We start from the raw sequence: 22,175 nt of genomic DNA on the forward strand, positions 1-22,175 counted from the left end.
ATTTTTCATTTTGTCTTATTTGTAAATATCAGTATAACTGGTTATAGTTGTGAAAAATTAAAAAAAAATCAGAGAACCTCAGAATGATGATTTTTCTAGAAAACAAAGGTACATTTTCATTGGCCTTGTCTGTAAAATTCTTTCTGCCTTTACCAAGCTCCACTTTCTGTGATAATACAGTTATTTGGAATAGTTCTATAAGAAAATCTTTCTTCATTTCTACCAAGATCTAATTGTATAAAACAAAGTTGAACTGTAATCATGCCAGAACATCACATTTGACGAAAAATGTGCATTTAAGTACACAGGAGAAGCCTGCTATTGAGGAATTAAAACCTTGCTTGTTGTGGTTGCTTACAAGATCCAGAAAACTATTTCAACCCCTGTTCTGGGCTCCACAAATGTATCTGGTAAGGACATATCAGTTTGGACTGGATTCCAAATTCTATTTAACCCTGGGAATCTCAAAAAACAGTTCAACCATTCATTTTATGGTTGAATGTGTTAGAAAGAAATTGGATGGTCCTTACTTTTCAGTTCTCCAGTAGATTAAAGGACACACCTTGATTCTAGTAGGATAAAAGAGATTAATAGAGGTCCCTAAGGAATTAAACTTTTGAGTAGGTTCTGCACTTTAGGTGGAGAATAACTGCAGGAGATAGGAGGGTGGATAAGGGCAGAGAATATGAAGAGGAAGAGGCAGATAAACATTTTTTCCCTCAATTCAGCCCAGACTGGTGTGAGTGACCTACATTGTTTTTCCTGGGATTTCAGGAAATATCATCATCACAATTGCCTTCACCAATGGTACTTGAAATGGGAATACCTTCTTTTTCTTGTCAGCAACTATCCACCATCAGTCCTTAGTCTTGTACTGGGCTTACACAAGCCTTTTAGCACTCCATGGCGACCTAAAGTCAGGCAAGAACAAACAGGGCTAAAGTATTTCTTCCTTGCTACCCAAGGAATTTTTCTATGGAACAGCAAGTCTAGATATATGTTTGTGACAGGTAGAAATAATAAAAGACATAAATGGTGATCAGTGTGCTTGGCATTGCTTACAACAGTTCATATAAATCTTGTCATTTGTGACAATATACATGGATCAGAGGGCATTATACTAAGTGAAAATAAGTCAGGCACTGAAAGAAATGTTGAGTGATCTCCTTTGCAAATGGAATGTAAAATGGCTAATTTATACAAGCAAAGCGGAGAATGGTTGTTTCCAGATGCTGGAGAAAAAGGAAAATGAAATATTGGTAAACATGTACAAGGTTTTACTTACACAGGAAAACCTTAATGTACAGCACGAAAACTAGCCAGTTCTGGTAGCAAAGGTCTCTAATATCACCAGTTGAGAAGTAGAAGCAGAATACTCATTAGTCTCAGGCCATGCTCAGCTAAAGAATGCTATAGCCAGCATGAGCTATATAGTTAACACCAGCACATTGTTATATTTTGAATTTGCTAAGGTGGTAGATCTTAAATGTTCTTAACACATACATAGACACATCCATGCACATATACACAAGTGAGCAAAATGACTGTGAAAAGATGGATATGTTAATTTGCTTAATTGTTCTCACCATTCCACAGTATATACATATGTCAGAACATGATGTTGTAACCATAACTACATAATACTTTTAATTTATCAATCACATTTCAATAAAACTAGGGTAAAAGTTTAAATAGCACTAGCATCTCTTTGCAAGTTATAAAAATTACATGTACTTCATACCCACTGGAAATTTAACCTAGAATTTGTAAAATCTTAGTTTTACTTATACTTATGTTGGAGACAGTAGTTACCTAGAGGAGATTAATAACTTGTCTGTTGTTTTCCAGCCCTGCTTAGAGGCAGAACCTGGAGTCTCAAGAAGCTCTAACCAGAAGTCCAGCTTTCGACCCTGTCCTGATGAGTTGGCGTTATTGACACATGATTAAACAGCCAGAGAGAAGACCGGTTCCTCCTCGAAGCTGTGTGTGATGTGGAAGAGGTACCTAGGAATCTTCTGCCCTCGTAAACACTTCATTCTCTTAATTTCGACACCAAAGACTCTTCACAATTGCTACAAATAAAAAAATCTATAACCTATACAATTCAATTCAAGGATTTAAAAACCGATTTCTAAATGGATACATCACAAACACCAGGAAATAGGTTCTCAAAAAGGGTGGGGGTGAGGTCAAGGGGAAAGAGTAGATGAATGAAGAGAGAGGGGACAATTCACTCTCAAATTTATACCCTACAAAATTAAGAAGAAGGGAAGGGGAAGCTAGGGAAGGAAGGAGTGGGAAAAGTTGAAAGGGGTGACGTTGGTTAAGATGTATTGTATTAATAAACTGCTTTGATAATGTCAACTCTTTTGTACAATTACTTAAAGATGATAAAAATAAAAAATAAAAACATGTAAAAAAAGATATTGAGTACTCTCAGTCTTGTTTCAGTGGACATGAACAGTGTGCAAACAGGAAGTCCAAATACATGTCTTACTAATCACTTTGCTGTCTAAATTTACCTTGTGAATATTTGCATAGCCCTGGGTCTATTCTATTCAGCAAGATATGTCACTGGAAAGAACAGAAGATTTTTTTCTTTGTCCTTAAATGTAGCTTGAATTGATTTTTCTAAATGGTTCCAAAGTGGAAGCTTTCATTTTATAATCCATCCTAAGTGTTTTAAAATAAAAGAACTATCAAATCACTTGGCAGACAAAGGCCTGCTGATGCCCAGAAAGGCCAATTTATATTCAATGAGTGCCCTGGCAAACAGCATGATTGATATCATTCAGATTTGAGACCCAAAGTGATAAATAGTTACACATGGCCAACCACCACACTTCAGGGCTCAGAGCCCCTGGTGAGTTATTGTTTTGTTTTGCCCCTGGTACTTGTAGGCTGAAAACTTCGTTTCCATAAATTAATCAGTGATGGCATTTTGCATTTCTGATTTAGTACCTTTCTCAAAAGGCCTTTACTTGCAGCTGAATGGTGTAGTTTCAAACTGCCCAAGGAGATAGGAGACAATTGGAAAATCAAAAAGCTTTCTGTTGGTTATCGTGGCAAATAAATATGTGACTTTAAAAGCTTCATTCCAAGGATATTTTAAAATATTTTTATTAAATATTGAGTAGATATGAAAGAATATAACTCCCATCTCAGTAACATATTTTAAGGGAAAAATAAGAAAAATAGAAATAGGAAAATGCTTTCCTTTAAAATTTCCTGTCATCCAATTCTATCCTGTTTGGGATTAAATGATATAATTTGCTTTACTTAAATGTCTTTGAATCACGTGTAACTGGAATTAGTGTTTGGAAGTTTTGTGATATGCATATTATCCTCTAACCATAAGATACAGATTGAGGGACATGCCTTAACTCTACAGAGAAACTATAGGAATCGGTGAAGACCAAACTGAGAAATAAATTGTCAGGCTCAACTCAGTTTTCATTTAAAAGAATGCACAGTTTGAGCTCTCCTGTGATCCAGCAATCCCACTTTTGGGAATTTACCCAAAGGATCACAAATAAGGCCATACTAAGGCTACTAGCACAACTATGTTTATTGCAGCATTATTTACCATAGCTAACATATGGAACCAACCCAGATGCCCCTCGGTAGATGAATGGATCAAGAAAGTGTGGCATATATATATATATATATATATATATATATACATATATACACACACACACATACACACACAATGGAATTCTATTCCTCCATCAGAAAGAATAATATTGTCCCATTTGTTAGGAAATGGAAAGAATTGGAAAAAATTATGTTAAGTGAAGTAGGCCAGGCCCAAAGAAACATAGGCCCATCATTTCCCTTATTTGCAATAACTAGTACATGTGTAGGACAAGCAGAAAAGGCCAAAAGCTATGCACATATGACCATATAAGATGATGTTAAATGAAATGAACCCAAAAATAGGGACACAAATATCTTTTTTCTTTCTTGCTATTCCTACCATATTTATAATGTACCATGTGTTTTTTTTGTTTCTTTGTATGTTCCTCTCCCACAGTATAAACCCTGTTTTCACTGTTTTTGATGTTAGTACCCTGCATCTTGTATATACACTTCTCTAATTTGGGGAGGGGAAAGGAAAAAACAAAATGCTTAAATATGGATACAGGTTGACCCATTGTAATAATGAGATGTACAAGACACTGTTGAAAACGAACTTTACAACATTGGCAGGGGCCAGTGGGGGTGGGGAGGGATGATAGGGCAAAAAAATGAGGAGGCAACAATGCTCAATATGTACTCAAATGTACTCAATACCTTGCTCATGTAAACTGTAACCCCTCTGTACAGCATTTTTACAATAAAAAATGTACAAAAAAGAATCCACAGGTTGATAAGTTATTTGATGCCCCAGAACTGCCCAAAGATTTATACTGCAATTATTATTCATATAATGAGATACTAACTTACATTTCTAATTCATTGAAACTGTATAATAAAATCAAATGGTGGTTGTTTAAAGAACAAAAACACATACATCATAACTTGGCATCACTGGAACAACTGTTAAATTCAAGCCTAAGAAGTCAAATTCAATGAAGCAAGGCATAAGTGGTTTTCTTGTGCTGTAAGGTAGAGTCAATGGAGAAATGCTGACCAGAGTGCACAAATAAATGTTCTACCAATGTCCTTTTTTCATTGTGAAAATACCACACAGAGGTGTTACAATTACATGGGCAAGGTAATGAGTACATTTATCAAGCATTGTTGCCTCCTCCTTTGTTTCTGTTTACCATCCCTTCCCATCTCCACTCCTGCTCATTTCCCTTCCTGTCCCTCCTTTCCCCCACCAAAGTTGTAAAGTTCGTTTTTCGACATAACGTCTTGTACATCTCATTGTTGCAATGGGTCCACCCTGTATCCCTATGTAAACAATTTGTTTTTTTCCCTTCCCCTCCACAAATTATACCAACATCAAATACAGTGAAAACAGGGGCTATACTGTCAGGGAGGTACATACAAAGCAACAAAGAAATATCTTATAAATATGATAGAAACAATAGCAAGAAAGAAAAACCATTTGAATCCTTATCTTGGGGCTCATTTCACCTAACATCAACTTATCTGACCATTTCTGCTTGTTTCAGACATATACTAGCTATTGCAAGTAAGGGAAACCAATGTCCCTTTTAATGATCTGGTATCCAAGCACAATTGCACATTGTGGTTAATTTTCATCCATTCCTTGTCTCTTCAAATGTATGACAATTCTTCAGTCTCTCTGGATCTTTCATGACCTGACACTTGCAAAGAATAATGATTGGTTGTTTTGTTTAACATCCTTAATTTGCGTTTCTCTGTTTTTTCGTGATTGGATTCAGGCTCTGCCTTTGTCAAGAATACTAAGAAGTAATGTAATCTGCTCAGTGAATGTGATACTGACATGTCAAGTTATTTTGATAATTAGGTTAGTACAGAATCTACTTTCATGCACTTTGGTATTTCATTTCATTTTTAACTATGTGAAATATTTATTTCATATTCTGTAATGCCAACTGTAAGAATCTGTAATATTTAAATGTATCATTCTGCTAAAAATGTCACTGCTTGATTTGAGATTCCAAGGAAAGCAATATCCTTTCTTCAGAAAATAGTGGGAACAGGCAGGGAAATCTACAGCCAGAATGAACAAAACTCAAGCCAATGAGTTTTCATCTGTGTCATTATAAGTGACTTACTCCATTAGAACATTTTTCTCTATCTATAAAACAGGAGTGAACATTATTTGACTTGTTTATAGAAGAAATTAAGATGTTGCTAAAATTTGTTACAGATTTGGGATTTATAAATAGATATCTTTACATAACTAGCTGGCAGTAAAAGAGAATTATTACAAAATCCTTAAAGCCATTTCTAAAGAAAATAAATTTAGAGGGTCTTACACCCCATAATGAAGGCTTTAATACCTTCTTTATCACAGAGAATTTATTAAAACAATGAACGAGTAGGTCAATTTATGTTCAAAGGAATACTCAATAATCTGCACAACATATTCACATTCAGGATTTCACTTGATTTTCACAATAAAATGTGGTATGTAGATTAGATATGGCCATAATAAAGGTAACCATCTTAAATCATAAAGATGTCAAAAAGAATGTCAAAGGATATTACATTAGTAGGTAAACTACAAAAGGAGTGTCTAAAATCAGGTTTAAGTCTCAGACCAATTTCTTTGCACCAAAAATGCTATTTCTACCAATTATGACCCAGTAATTTCTGTACCTTCATTCTCACTATAAAACATCTATATTCTTAGAACTGTGCAGGATGCTTTTGAATTTTCTGATCTCTTTCCTCTACTGAGGTTAATATCTAAAGAAATTTCTTCAATTTCCAATTAGTCTTCTTTACAATATCGTTTTCTATAGCATTAAGGAATAGGCTATTTCATGATTACATGTTAAAACTTTTGCAATAAAAGTTTTTAAGTATAGAAGCATGGTTATATAATTTGATTTTATTTATTTGTGCATAATACTCAGGTTGATCAAAGAAAGGTTGGACAAATGGGATTGCATAAAGTTGCAGAGCTTCTGCAGGGCAAATGACATAGCTAGCAAGATCAATAGAAAGCCCATAGATTGGGAGAAGATCTTTACTAGCCATACAACGGACAAGGGTCTCATATCTAAAATATACTTGGAACTCAAAAAATTAAACCCCCCAACAACAAATCCCCAAAGAAACAACTGCCCAATAAATAAGTGGGCGAAAGACTTAAAGAGAAACTTCTCTGAAGAAGAAAGAAGGATGGCCAACAGACACATGAAGAAATGTTCAACATCCCAGCCATAAAAGAAATGCAAATCAAAACAACATTGAGATATCACCTCACCCCAGTTAGAACGGCAAAAATCAAGAACTCTAATAACAACAGATGCTGGAGGGGATGTGGACAGAAAGGAACCTTACTTCATTGTTGGTGGGAATGTAAACTTGTCCAACCACTTTGGAAAGCAGTATGGAGGTTCCTCAAAAGACTTCACATAGAACTCCCCTATGACCCAGCAATCCCACTTTTGGGCATTTACCCAAATGCTTACAAACAAGACCACACTAAAGCTACCAGCACAACTATGTTTATTGCAGCATTATTTACCATAGCTAAGATATGGAACCAACCCAGATGCCCCTCAGTAGATGAATGGATCAAGAAAATGTGGTATATATACACAATGGAATTCTATGCCTCCATCAGAAAGAATGACATTGCCCCATTTGTTAGGAAATGGAAAAACTTGGAAAAATTATATTAAGTGAAGTAAGCCAGGCCCAAAGAAAGTCATAAGTCCCATGGTTTCCCTTATTTGCAATATCTAGTATATGTATGAGTCAAGCGGAAAAGGTCGGATAATGTGATGTCAGGAAAATGAACCCTTAGATATGTATTTTAATGTTTTTTCTTTCATGCATGTGTTTCTAACGCATTTATAAGATTATCTCTTTGTTGCTTTGTATGTCCCTCCCCCACAGTATAACCCCTGCTTTCACTATATTTGATGTCAGTATAACTTGTGGAGGAGAAGGGGAAAAACCAGTTGTTTAAGGATACAGGTGGATCTGATGCAACAATGAGAAGTACAAGTTGTCATGTCCAAAAGGAGCTTTACAACGTCGGTGCGGGGGAGGGGGAGGAAGGGGGGGAGGGGGGATGGAGAAGGATTGGGATGGGGGGAGGGGGGAGGCTGGGAAGGGATGGGAAGGGTAAACAAAGGAGGGGGCTGCAATGCTTGGTAAGTAATGTATGCATTATCCTGCCCATGCAATTGTAACCCCTCTGTACAGTTTGTTCACAAATAAAATAAAATAAAATTTAAAAAAAATACTCAGGTTGATGATCTCATTGACAAAAAAGACAATTGTTAATGTATTATATGTCTACTTTAATAAGCAAGAAAAGGCATCAAACTAAGGGAAATTCTTCAGAAACATGAAAAGCTCTATGAGTGTTACTGAGAACCTTCTAATACGAAATGTGCTCTGTCTCCTAGTCTTAGCCCCAGAGTATCTCATAAAACCTATACAGGATCAAGAATCTGTGTTTTGGTTATAATTAGAGAGCTCCAATACTCAGGACCATACAATGTTTCTTTCCAATATACAAAAGCTAGAATACAATTCCTATAACTCAGTGGAACATCATTGATAATTATAGCTAACTTTATTGAATACCTAATATACATCTTATATATATGTTTATGTGTACATGTGTATACATGCTTATTACTTTCAGTGTGCTATGTATGTTTACTTATACCATATAAAGCTCTATATGATGTTTACATTTACAACCTATTTTATGCATGAAAAAATGAGGTACAGAGAAGCGAGGTGCATTACATGAACTTGTATGGTTTTAAATAATGCAGTCTAGATGTGAACCTACCCAGTTTCATTCTAAAGCTTGAGGGTAAGCTTGTAGCAGAAAACTTCTCCCCATTTAGATCAATTCCCTAATCCTAATGACAAGAATACATCACAAAGAACCATCTTGTAGTTAACTTTACAGAAAGTTGCACTTCAAAAACATTATGATAAAAGACCAATTCAGTTTAATTTTTATGTTGAAAACACTAATTAATCATCTATATTTTAAAATTTTAAAGTTGCCATAGTTTTTGATTCATGGAACTTTGAAAAAAGCATGTATTTTTCACACAGTTTCTTATATAACTAAAGAATAAGATCAGACTAGAATTTAGCACAAATATACTATAGTGGCCTTAATCAGTGTATTACTGGTGAAAAATAACAATAAATTTTATAATAAAGCATTGCATATTTTAAAGTCTCTCTGTATGAATACAACTTTGGGTTACATTCTTCATCTAGAAGAGATGAAAGGGAGAAATATCTTCCTCTTCATCATAGGAATGGAATGGGATCAGATTAGCTATGAAAAAACTTCATAAATGTCCATTCTCTCATATGGTAGCATCAGGATATTATGCCTGCATTTAACTCCAGAGTCCTTGGTGTCTTCTTTTGTTGAACAACAATTAGATGGATGAGATTACCTTTTAGTGGAACAAGTCAATGCAGCTGTAATGGATCATTCTTGGAGTCATCAGTTCATCTTTTATATATTCCATTTAGCAGCACCTACCACTCACCTTTTAGGCACCATCTACATTACCGCTGATTTGGAAATAACCTACCCTGCTGTGAGATTGTTGAGGGATGACAGAATTTAGTTTTCTAAGGCACACGCCTGTGAAATGCCTGACAAGAAAGAATAGTGTCAGATATGCTTGATTTGCCAGAAAAAAACTGAAGGACACATTCTCTGGGCTCAGATATTTATCAGCAAATGGAGGTCACAGAGACAGCAAAATGACTTTCACTCCTTCTAGCTGGTCACACGTACGCAATGGCAGGGGATATAACAGACAACATGGAGCATTGTAGACTACAGTGTATAGATGGCTTATTAATTCTCTTGTAGTATGATAAACACTGAGACATCTATGGTGGGATGGAATAATCCCTTAACTAAGAAAGCAAAAAACAAAATCTCTTGTAGACAAAGCCCTATTGCTTTTACAATGACTTGGAGAAATTGTATGATGCTTTAAAATAAAATCTTAGGGTTGGTTTTGTTTTTTATATTTTTTACTACAAGATGCTGTAATGCTCACCCACCTATCTCTCTGAAAAGCTCTTGAGATTAGCACAATGAAAGTCACATAAAACTTCTGTGCAGATTGCAAAAGTGGCATATGATATATATGTGTGACATGCATGTATGATAAATGTATATTTGTACACTCATATACACATGGGTTGCCAAGTAGTATATGCATAGTAAATATATGGTATAGTTTTGTGGACAAATGTGTATATATATGCATATATATATATTGACATGTGTGTTTATACATCTATATTTATACACATATACATGTAAATTACCAGTAGTAATTATAACATTAAACATTAATATTGACAAGCATTATGTATTATGACAACTACTATTATTTTTTTTTCAGGGAAAGATAGCAATACATGTGGAATTCTTCTACTCCTGTTGGTTCAGAAACTAAACAGCAATTATCAGCTGAAGTTGGTATGTTATGACAAACACAGCACCTATACTTGGTGATGACAAAAGCTGCTTTCCAAGAACCGTGTGTGGGATACAAAGAACTCATAGCAATTTGGAATCAAAAATAGCTGAGAGCCTTGCAGCTCCCAGTGACAACCTCCTCATTTAACAGATGATTAAATCACAGCTCACACAAGGTGACCTATCTAAATTAGTGATGGCTACCAGACTGATAAATGAGGGACAAGAGAAGTTTAATGGGAATGTAAAATGCAGTAAGATCAATTCTGGTAAGGAAAGAAGATGTCCCAATATAATTACAGTTTGCGCAAAGGCTTCAAAGGGTGGAGTGGGGGTTAAGGGGTGGAGTTTAGAAGGACAATTCACTCAGAGAAACCAGTGAGAATTGAGGCCTTAAATCAGGAGCTGGCAGAAGTGCCTAAAATCTCACTGTAGTCCTATCCCGGGTATATGTTTCATATATGTTGTGCAATGAACATAGGGCCTGTCTCCTATTTGGAAATTGTGAATGAATATACTGGAGATGAGACCTTTCTTGGAGAAAACAGAGACACAGATCATTGACTTCTTTCTGGCAATGGGAACCCGTACTCATTAGGTTAAGGCAAATGTTTCCCTGCTGTATTGCATCTTAGAGGAGGAAACTCACAGATGATGCAATTTGTACAAAGGAATATTTTGAGGGTAGCTATGAAATAAATTTATGTCTTACTTAAGTCTAGTTCTTTATTTTTTAAGACACTATTCAAAGCACAAAATGGATAACATACAAAGAATGCCAAGTTAAAATGCTTACACTACCTTCTTTTCTGCATTTAACTTCATCTAGTATGGAGTAATGTGTTACTAACTGGTGGAAAATTCAGAGTTGCTTTTAGGAGAACCTTGAAGTTCTTGCATATATGAATATTTCATGCATTCTTATTACTCATTTGAAGAGGCCATGAACAAAGATTTTGAGTAAGATTTCCCTTGTCAATGTAATAATAGAAATATTCTCTAGTTAATAGATTATGCAAGGGATACTGTACACCCATACTAAAGGAAAACAGTAATGTGAATAATTGGATCCTTGATAAAAATCTGCATAGATACTTACTTGTCACTAGAAAAAAAACTTCAAAATGTGGTTTTGTAGGCTGACATTAGAGATTTTAATGATGGAAGAAGGTGAATCTTTTTATATTGCCAAATATGCATGTAGAAAATTAACATTGCTTTTTTCTACTGCAAAAATGAAGTCACTTGTACTGTTACTAGTGAAGATCAATAAAATGGCCCTGAGTGAGCCTCAGTTTTGGCCTGAAAATCTGTGCACCTATGCTCTATTGAGTTGTCAGGACCTTTACCATTGGTTGCAGAAACAATGCTAAATTTGGTTGTGTAATTCTTCTAAATTAAGGATTTTTTTAGCAGAAAATCTAAGACGTATCACTGACTAAACAGGAAAGAGAGTTTCTAATTTATCACCACAGTCAGCTATGGATGAGAGACAACACAAAAAGACAAAAACAAATTGCTATAAAATGACTTATGCTCCGATCTCATGTCAGTCATCTCTAGCTGTGTGATTTTTGATATACTTCTTAATTTTCTAGACATAGTGTTTATCTCTAGGAAGATAAGATCTTGAAAACATGAAAGACTATGCATTTGACTTCCCCAAAACTTTTAAATGTGCACTCTCAAGTTTCAGTACTTTGACTCAGTATGAAGATTTACATTCCAATATCAAAATAAAGAAGAAAATGGATTCTATTCTCCAGGTTAATTGGCAGCAAGAATGCAAGCATGAGACTAGTTTTAGTCAATAAAGTAAATTAATCCAAGATTTTGAATTTTTAAACCTCGATAAGTAGATTCTATCATTTGACACTAAAGTAAATAACCATTTCTGTGTTTTGAAACATTTCTTAGAGTAGTTCATGATCCACACAGGGGTCCAACCAATATTACCTCCCTTGATTCTATCCCTGGAGAGAAATTGAGTTAGCAATTTTGTTTAACTTCCCTACTGCATTCATTCAAATTCTTTCCTAATATCTAGCAATCATGGTGTGTATTATATTCCTTGAATCCACAGTAATTCCTAGACTAAAAAGTTTCTATTGAAGTGTTCATATTGTTCACTTTGTTTTATTGCAAGTTTCTGAAACTGGCTGGAACACTGGAAAAGAAAATAAATCACATGCGTGACAATATAGAAATCCTTGAACAAAAATGATTGAAGGTTCTGTAAGAGTTCAGAAGAAAAGCCATTCAGATAAAAGGTCACCTTGGACTTAGAGTGTGATGGAAATGGAAAGAAATTCCTCAGAATTAGAACATGTCCTTGAGAATACAAATGATATTAAAACAATTGGTATGAGGCCTTCTCTCTTGTCTGCAACTCTGTACCCAGTATTACTACCCAGTATTACATGTAGAAATTCTGAGATTTGAACAACAGTCTTCATTAGGATCTGACTTTAACTTTGGTAACCTGATGGTTTTAAACCTAGGACTTAGTTATTTATCTATTCTCAAGGTTATCCACTGGTCTTATAAATCGAGATTACTGTCACTGATTATTGAATTGAATTTATTATTTTTATTTTTAGAAATAGTGATATTAAAAATAGGAAAATGAACTTCTAGTTAGCCCATACTCCTTCCTAGACAGTAAATATTTTTTTTCTCATTTCCAGCACTCCACTTAGCTTCTTCTGTTCTAAAATTGTATATAGCAAGTGATTATTTATTTGTTTTGCCTCTTTGGTTCCATGTAGCATCTTTAAGGTATTTAAATGCCTTTATAGGTATTTTAACAAGTATCTGAATTTGACTCAGTTTAAGTAGTATTGCACCTTACCTGTCTATCATAATCATATTTTTGGTGCAATGGTACTGATACTGATCAGATTTAAAGCCCCACACATGTTAGTCAGGTACTACAGAGCAGAATACACCAATCTGGTCTCAGACCACAAGCCTCCTATCTCCTTTTTCTAGATAGATAGGACCTCAGGCATACATCACCATCCCAGCTTGGTTTTGAAATAGGTTCTGAAAAACTTTTGCCTACCTGCCTTAAATGATGATCCTTTTGTCTCACCTCACAAATAACTGGTATTATATGTGTGAGCCACCACACGTATCCCAAAATAAATGTCTTAAAGAGACTATTCTTCCCTCATTTTATACTTTTGACTTGTTAAAGATCAACTGACCTTATAGGCATGCATAGGTCTATTTATGGGTTCTCTACTTGTGGGTTCTCTATTTCATTTTATTGATTTTTTTATCCTTCCTTCCTTCCTTCCTGCTTTCCTTCCTTCCCTCCTTCCTATCCTTCCCTTCCTTTCCTCCCTCCCTCGCTTTCATTTCCTTACTTTATTTCTTGTTTCCTTCCTTCTTTTTCCACTCTAGTTCCTTTTTTTAAGAACTATATTATTTTGACTAATTTAGCTCATTCTTTTCTTTTTTTGCCCATCTTGGGGCTTGAACTCAGAGCCTGGTCACTGTCTCTGAGTCTCTTTGTGCTCAAGGCAAGTGCTCTACCACTTAAAACACAGTACCGCTTCTAGATTTTTCTGAGTAGTTGATTGGAGATAAGAGTCTTATAGACGTTTCTGTCCAGGCTGGCTTTGAACTGGGATCCTCAGACCTCAGACTTCAGAGTAGCTAGGATTGCAGACTTGAGACACCAATGCCCAGCTTAGTTAGGCTTTTTAATACAATTTGAAGACAATGAGTATCACCTCCAGGGTTGTTTATCTTCTTTATATATTTATATATATTTTAATTTTGGGTCGATCTTTTATGATTCTAAATAAATTTTAGAATTGCTATTAAATTTCTGTTAAAATGCTGTTAAATCGCTACTTCCAATTGTCACAAATCTACAGCTGGCTTATGGAAATGTAGACATTTTAACTGTATTATTTGGATCCATGAATGTGAGGTATTCTTTCATTTCTGACAATTTTAAATTTTTCTAATTTTTATATTTTTACATTAAGTCATTAATTTCCTTGGTTTATTTATTCCTGAATATTTTAACTAATTTTCAAGGTATTATAAATGTAACAGGACTGTTAGGTGTGACTCAGGTGGCAGAGTAGCAATTATGTGCAAAAACAGTCAAGCAAGACAGTCCTTGAGTTCAGTCTCACACAGGAAAAATTAAAATAAATAAATATACTTGTATTCTATGACTACTGAATTGACTTCTTCATTGTAACAGGTGTGTGTGTGTGTGTGTGTGTGTGTGTGTGTATGTCTATAGCCTTCTATTTCTTCTATAAGTAGAGGTAGTTTTTCTTTTTGAGTTTACATTCTTTTTATTTCTCTTTTCCTACTGCTTAAGTAGTGTGGATGGAACTTCTGTACCACACAGAATAGGAAAAATAAGAATAGATACTCTTCACTTGTTCCAGATCATAGGGAGATACATTTTGGTTTAGATAATTAAATATGATATTAGCTTATGGGTTCCTTATAAATACATTTTGTTAAGTTCCTGTATATTTCCTTGCTAGACCTAATTTGTCCAGTGGTTGTCATGAAAGTGTTGAATTCTGTCAAATATCTTTTCATGCCTATTGAGTCGATCATGTGATTTTCATACTTGATTCAGTTAATCTGAATTATTACATTGATTAATTTCTTTTTTTTACCCCAGGGCTGAAGACCGAACCCAGGGTCTTGTGTGCGCCGGGTGGGCACCCTTCCACTAGGCTAAATCTCCAGCTCCTACATTGATTAATTTCTACATGCTCAAATATCTTTGTATCCTGTGGGTAAACTCCACTTGACTATAGTGAATTGTTTGTTTAATATGCTACTATTTTGTTGAGTATTTTGTATCTAATTTCATCAGGAATATTGGCTTGTATTTTCATTTTATTGTGGTTTCTTTCTGTTTGGTATCAGAATAATTCTGACCTTATAGAACAAGTTTTGATATGTTCCTTTTTTTCTATGATTAAAAAAATGTTGGTGGAACATTTTATTTAAATGTGTTAGTTTGATTTATAATTTTAGCATGTTAAACTTTAGTAGATGAGACTCTCTATATATCTTTTCTACTTTTTACAAATGCCCAGGCTGATTTACTTGAAGTTTTTTAAATTAATATATACTAACTATGTAAAATAAAGTATGTAGTATTGCTTGATGCCACAGGAGTAAAGGTTCTATGTATGTTCTAATGCAAGTCAGCATTTCAAGGTAAAAATAATGGGAGAAGTTTATAGGGTGGTCATAAAGATAATTATATATTTAAAAATAAAATATAATCTCCTTAAGGTTTTTCCCTGTTTCACAGATTACAAATCTAACATCTAAAACTAATAGTTTTATAAGTACTCTGTAATGATTAATTAATCACTGAAACTACTATAAGTTGTTTAAATATATTTTTTCTCCCTGATATAAACTTATCAGCTAAATATTTTTGCACAAACTTCATGGAGGAGATAATTGAGCAGCTTTAATAACTTGCCCATGTCACTGAGCTACCAACTGGAAGAAAAGTATTCAATCTTTGTCTCTCTGAATCTCAGAATAAACTTGTGCTCTACACTACACTGTCTCTTTAATTTAAACAACTCTTTCTGAGTCTGAGTTGATACACCCCATCAGTAATGGTGTTTTTTTCTTTTTTAACACGGGCCACTTCTCTTAGAAAATACCTACATAACATTAACCAATGTCATGGTATTTTTTTTTCTTATGCCATACTGTTGTACTTCATTTCTCCTTTCAGATAGTAAGCATTCCCTCTCTTTTTATACAGATGATTACATTCAGTTTCCTGAAAACTCTGAAATGTATCAAGTGAATGGGTATCAATGGAGGATTCAGTAGCAAATTGCTGATTCATTGACATATCATTCATTACTCTTTTCATAATCTAGCAGCCAATTAGAGTGGTTGTAACACAGATCATCTGTCCTAGAGCTTAAAATGTTCAATATCTTGTTCTTTATAGAAAAAAAGCTTTCCTATCTATGTTGAAGTAGATAATCTTAAATTTGGAGTCAAAAAGTAATTTCAAATTCTTCCAATTAAGAGTTATGTCTGTAATAATAGGAAATTACTCTTTATAAAAATTATTGTAAAGGTGATGAACAAGGGGGTTACAGTTACATAAGTAAGGTAATGAGTACGTTTCTTTTTAAACAATGTTACCCCTTCCATTTTCTCTTGCTTACCACTCCTTACTTCCCCAAGTTGTAAAGTTCATTTCCAACATAGGGTCTAGTATCATTGTTGCATTAGTTCATCCTTTGTCCTGTTCTTTCTGTGATTCCCTTTCATTTCTATAGCTAAAATAAATATATATAAGACAAAGCATACAGAAAACTAAAACAAAGAAAAAATAGAAATAACTGCATATAGGACCCAATAAGAACTTCTTGTTTCTAATTCTCGGAGTTCATTTTCATAGGCTTTATTATACATGGTCCTATGCACTTAGCGATTTTATTCTAATCTAGAGTATTATAACGTTAATGAACTACTTATTCAAAGCACTGGTTATAGCCAAGAAAATAAGAAAGTTCATGTTGCTACTACTGCTGACACTTTACCTACTGTTTGCTAGTTACCAGGACAGGCCTAAGTACCTTAAATACACAATACTATTTAATTTTTGCAAAGGCCCTACATGGTAATTGTTTTGGAATTTTCCACCAGTGTCTCTTCTATGTACTCACCAAAGAAGAAAGAGAATGCAACAATAAGCATGATGTATGGGAAGCAAGATGGATCTTGTGACAGGAATTCTGCATTTTTAAATTGTTCACAATGTAATTTTTTGAATTATGATTAATTTGTTTCCACTCACCAGATAGATACACCACATAGCTGCTTGTACAATGCACGAACAAGATGTTGCAGGTTGAATCCATCTTCATCCTTTTGTGTGTATGCAAGCTATCACTGGGTCTTTAACTCAGAGAGTGGGCACTGACCCTGAGCTTTTTTGCTCAAGGCTAGGGCTCTACTACTTGAGCCAAAGGTACACTTCTAGACTTTTGATGGTTAATTAGAGATGAAAGTCTCACAGATTTTCCTGCCCAAGCTGACTTTGAACAAAGATCTTCAGATCTCATGCTCCTGAGCAGCTAAGCATTAGTTGCTAAGCCAACAGCACCTGGCTTCAATTGCATCTTTTTTTTTTTTTTGAATTGTGAAAATACCATACAGAGAGGTTACAATTACATAAGCAAGGTAATGAGTACATTTCTTATCAAGCATTGTTGCCTCCTCCTTTGTTTCCCCTTCCCATCCCTTCCCATCCTCCCTCACCCCCCACCCCCCCAACCCCCAAGCCAAAATTGTAAAGCTCGTTTTTCAACATCGCGTCTTGTACATCTCATTATTGCAATGGCTCCACCTGTATACCTATTTAAACAATTTGTTTTTGCATCTGATGTGCTGAGATATAGTGGGCTGAGAGCTTCGCTTGGTGTCCATACTTGTGAAAGAAATTAGATGGAGTTAGTACTGAGCAAAGGGAGAGACTAAACTGCAATAAAAGCTAGACACAGTCTTGGTTAGGAAGTGTGGTGTTCTGGAGCAAACACTTCTGGTTAGGGGTGACATATGGTGGGCCATAATAGTAGTCCTAGAATGAATCTGCCCATGGAAAAGTGCAATTTTGAGTGTATTATTCTGTGAAGGAGAAGGAGCTGACAGATTACAGCCGATCCGGTAGCCAGTATCAAGCTCCTCTTTAAACACACCATGATTTTAACAATCCCATCCTTTACATTGATTATTACTGTTTCCTGCATTTGGGCAGCTGGCTCCTTCAGCATTCTCTTGAGCTTCTCTCCTTAAAAATAACAGAGAAAAATAAGAGTTTTGTGGAAGAAAATAAATCATTACCACTGAAGTGATTGTCAAGACCACAACTGGTACTTTTCATCTCTTTTTTCTATTATCTAGTGTACCTGAATCTCATTCTCAACTACCAGCTATTCTGGCTAAGGTCACTGAATATTATCTCTTTAAGGAGTCCCATATCACCATTCTCTTCTAAGGCTAAAGCTACTGTGTCAGTGAATTTATTATCAAAATTGGACAATGAAAGGATCCTTCATGTCCATCCCAGGGGCCACCTGGAGGCAAAGAGGCACACGAGAAAGATTATTTTAAAGTTTATCAGAGGGGCCATATTTCCCAGGAGAAGGAGCACATGGCATCTGCCCCTGTACAGGTAGCCAGAGGGTCTCAGTGGCAGGAAGTGAGGTAGGTGTGTGCTCAGGTGTGTCTGGGTGGAGAGAGGGAGTGGCTAGCTGTATGGAGGAGCTCTGAGGGAGCTCTGGTGTGGGTGGAGCTGAGGAACAAAGGTGGGTATAATACTAACCGACAGGAAGCCAGGTGCTGGTGCTCATGCCTGTAATTGTAACTACTCAGGAGGCTGAGATCTGAGGATCATGGTTCAAAGGCAGCCCAGGCAGTGAAGTCCGTGGGATTCTTATCTCCAATTAACCACCTGAAAACTGGAAGTGGCACTCTGGATCAAAGTGGTAGAGTGCTAGCCTTGAGCTAATTACTCCAGTGAAAATAACAAGTATCCTTCCTTTTTATTTATCTTTGGACCAGGGACCCAAAGGAGTCAAGTACAGTCAAAGTTTATAAATCGGGCATAGCTCTTGTGTCCGGTGATGAATTTGAATATCAGAACTTCTGCGTCTTCTGCTTCTGTTCTTCTTCTTCTTCTTCCTCCTCTTCCTCCTCCTCCTCCTCCTCCTCCTCCTGTTGCTGCTCCTCCTCCTCCTCTTCCTTCTCCCCCTCCCCTTCCCCTCCCCCTCCCCTCCTCCTCCTCTTCCTTCTTTGTCCTGGAGCTTGAACTCAGGGCCTGGGCACTGTCCCCAAACTTCTCTGTGCTCAAACTTAGCACTATATCACTTGAGCAATAACATCACTTCTGGCTTTTTCTGTTTATGTGGTACTAAGAAATCAAATCCAGGGCTTCAAGCATGCTAGGCAAGCACTCTACCACTAAGCCACATTCCCAGCCCAAATAGCAGGACTTCTAAACCTGGAGAAGCTAGACTTATGGGAATAAATTTGTACAAACAAGCAAGGCAAACAGCAAAACAAAAACCCAAAGGAACCAAGTCAGAGCAATAATCTTCTGGCTCATTTTTGAAAAGGTACTAAAGTACCTACTCTTATTATGATGTCTTTTCTCCAACTACGCTTTCTACTTGGGTTTAATTTGTTATGAAATTTAAAATAGAAAATTGGAGTAGTTATTGCTGCTTGCATAGAAAAGAACTTTAAAATCTATTGACATATATATGGAAATTTAAATAACATAAAGAAAGTAATTTTCAACACAAAAGGACAACTATGCAGCTTTACAACAAAAGCATTTTTCAACTATCACCTTTCCCAACATATATTTAGCAAATTAAACCACAATATATGTAATTGGAAAAAATATTGCATAAAGACTGCTCTGATTCAGAGATGAATTTATTCAAAACACAAGAAACTGATCGATTTTATTTAAAAAAAATGAAAGTCTACTGGGATGGATCATCACCTCCTGAAGCAGGATGTATTCAAGTAGTACGTGGAAGAAGGCTACAGTAGATCTGATATTATTCCCCACATACAGTGAGTGGTATGTCTGCAGGTTTAAGCAGATTTAATTGCTACTCTTCTTTGTCTCTCTCTTAGATTTTTTTCCTTGGGTCCTGCTAGCTGCAAAAGAGAACAGTTTCTTCTGATACAAATAACCACATTAAGCAAAGAGTAAGTATGGCACTATTTGGGAATTGTCTCTATTGCTCTTTTACTGTAATTAATATCTTTCCACATGAATGACTACAAAATACAATCCTTTTATCCAAATCCAGTGGGTGAAAGATTTTGGAAGACACCCATAAAATAGATGAATTATCTTCTACTTCACTAAAAGTCACTATAAGGCAAACAGATCTGCAAGGCTAGGTAAGCAGAGAAAACATGGAGTCTATAGTTCAAAGAAACACCTATGAAATTTCAAAAACAATGAGTGTTACATTGAAATTGGTTTATTTCATACGATTAGTAACAAAAATTGAAAATAAGAAATTTAGAATACATTGGATATATTTTACAAGGTGTTGCTACTTGCACACACTGCCATTTTGCTAGGTTTAATATGTTTTCTGTACACATTGCACAGGAAATATCTGAGTTCATCTAATGTTACCCTAATTCATTTTCATTGTTCTTGGGTATTTAGGAGATTCATCTCCTTCAGAGTATAAAGTTTAAAACAAGTTGTATGAAGAAAATATTCTAATATTGTTTCATTATTTTTAACTTAATATAAATCTTTATATTTAGACTGAATATTTATTCACAATTAAATAACATTTTTTCTTAAGATTAAGTATCAATCTCAGAGTTACTGATGATATTCTAGATATATTCCCAGGAAAATAAAATGCATGACCATTTTTCTTAAAATGATAATAAGGTTTAAAAAGTGAAGTAAAATATAAAACTTATAGTTTCTCTAAAATAGCTAAATTCTCATCACTTTTAAGAATTAATTAAGCCAAAGTTGCAAAACTTATAAGTGTTTATTTCCATGACAGATGAAATGTATATCTGAAAACATACGGGCATAAAACTCCAACACATTACTGTATAGTGGCCATAAAGAGTTATAAAAATTGATAATAATTACATCTATACCAAAGTGGAGTCCAAATAAAACTTGTAGTGTTTAGTATGTAAGAATTCCATGTTGAAAGCTATAAATACTTAGAGACAAGATAAACAGACAAAAACCTACATTTCTTTTCTTTCTATATAGTACATTTTTAAAATGTAATGTCTCCAAAAAGAGAGAAATACTTTGGTGTAAAATAGCAAATCAGATATAATGCATGGGTGCTGTATATAAAAATTGTTGATGGCAGAAACAGGATTGTCCCAATACATTAAGAGAGATGCCATATTCATAGATTAAACAACACAGTAATGATGCCAAACCACCTTAAATTGATATAGTCATAATTCAGTTCCTTATAAAATTCTAGAAAGATGTTTGTTAATGTATACCTGATCATTTTCAAACTGTATATCAGTAAACTAAAACAGCACAATATAATTTTTAAAAATAAATGAAGTAGAAGAGATCCGGCTATAGGATTCTAAGAATTATTAGGCCTGGTGTCCAGTGACTCAAACCTGTAATCCCATGTACTTGGAAAGCAGAGAATAGGAGGCTAGTGGATTTTAGGCAAAAAGTAAAACAAACCCCATTTCCACAAACAAGATGAGATACATGGAACCAACACAGATGCCTTTCAGTAAATGAATGTATGAAGAAAATAATCTCTCTCTCTCTTCTTCTCTGTCTGTCTGTCTATCTATCTAATTATGAATTCTATGCTTCCATCAGAAAGAATGAAACCACCCCATTTGTAAAGAAATAGAAAGACTTGGAAAAAAAATCATATTAAGTGAAGTAAGCCAGACCCAAAGAAACATAGGCCCCATGTTTTCCCTTATTTGGAATAAATCATATACATCTAGGATTATCTCAGCAGATTAGCAGAATAGCTCAATAGCTATGTACACATAACTGTATAAGATGATGTTAAGCAAAATGAATTCCAAGGCATGGACACAAGAGGTTTATATTTGTTGTTGTTTTTAATAAACTATATGATTTCTTGGTTCTTTCGTAGGTTCTTCCCTTATGGTATATCCCATGTTGTCACTGTTCTTGATTTTGGTACCGTGGTATTATATATACATTTATCTGAATTAGGCAAGGGAAGGGGAACAACAGAATGGTGAGACAAAGGATGAAGGGGAAACCAATGCAGTAGTGATATTCACAAGACAATATGTTGGAAATTATCTGTACAACTGGGGAGGGGAAGTGGGAGAAAAATGAGGGAAGGGGTAACATGTTTGACAAGAAATGAACTTATTACCTTACTTATGTAACTGTATCCCATCCTCTCTGTACATCACCTTGGCAATAAAAAAGCATCAATAATAAAAAAACAAAAGTACAGATCAATGTATAGATGAATGGCTTGCATAAAGTCACGCA

This window comes from Dipodomys ordii, unplaced genomic scaffold (genome assembly GCF_000151885.1).
Source record: "Dipodomys ordii isolate 6190 unplaced genomic scaffold, Dord_2.0 Scaffold46, whole genome shotgun sequence".
Classification (NCBI taxonomy): Eukaryota; Metazoa; Chordata; class Mammalia; order Rodentia; family Heteromyidae; genus Dipodomys; species Dipodomys ordii.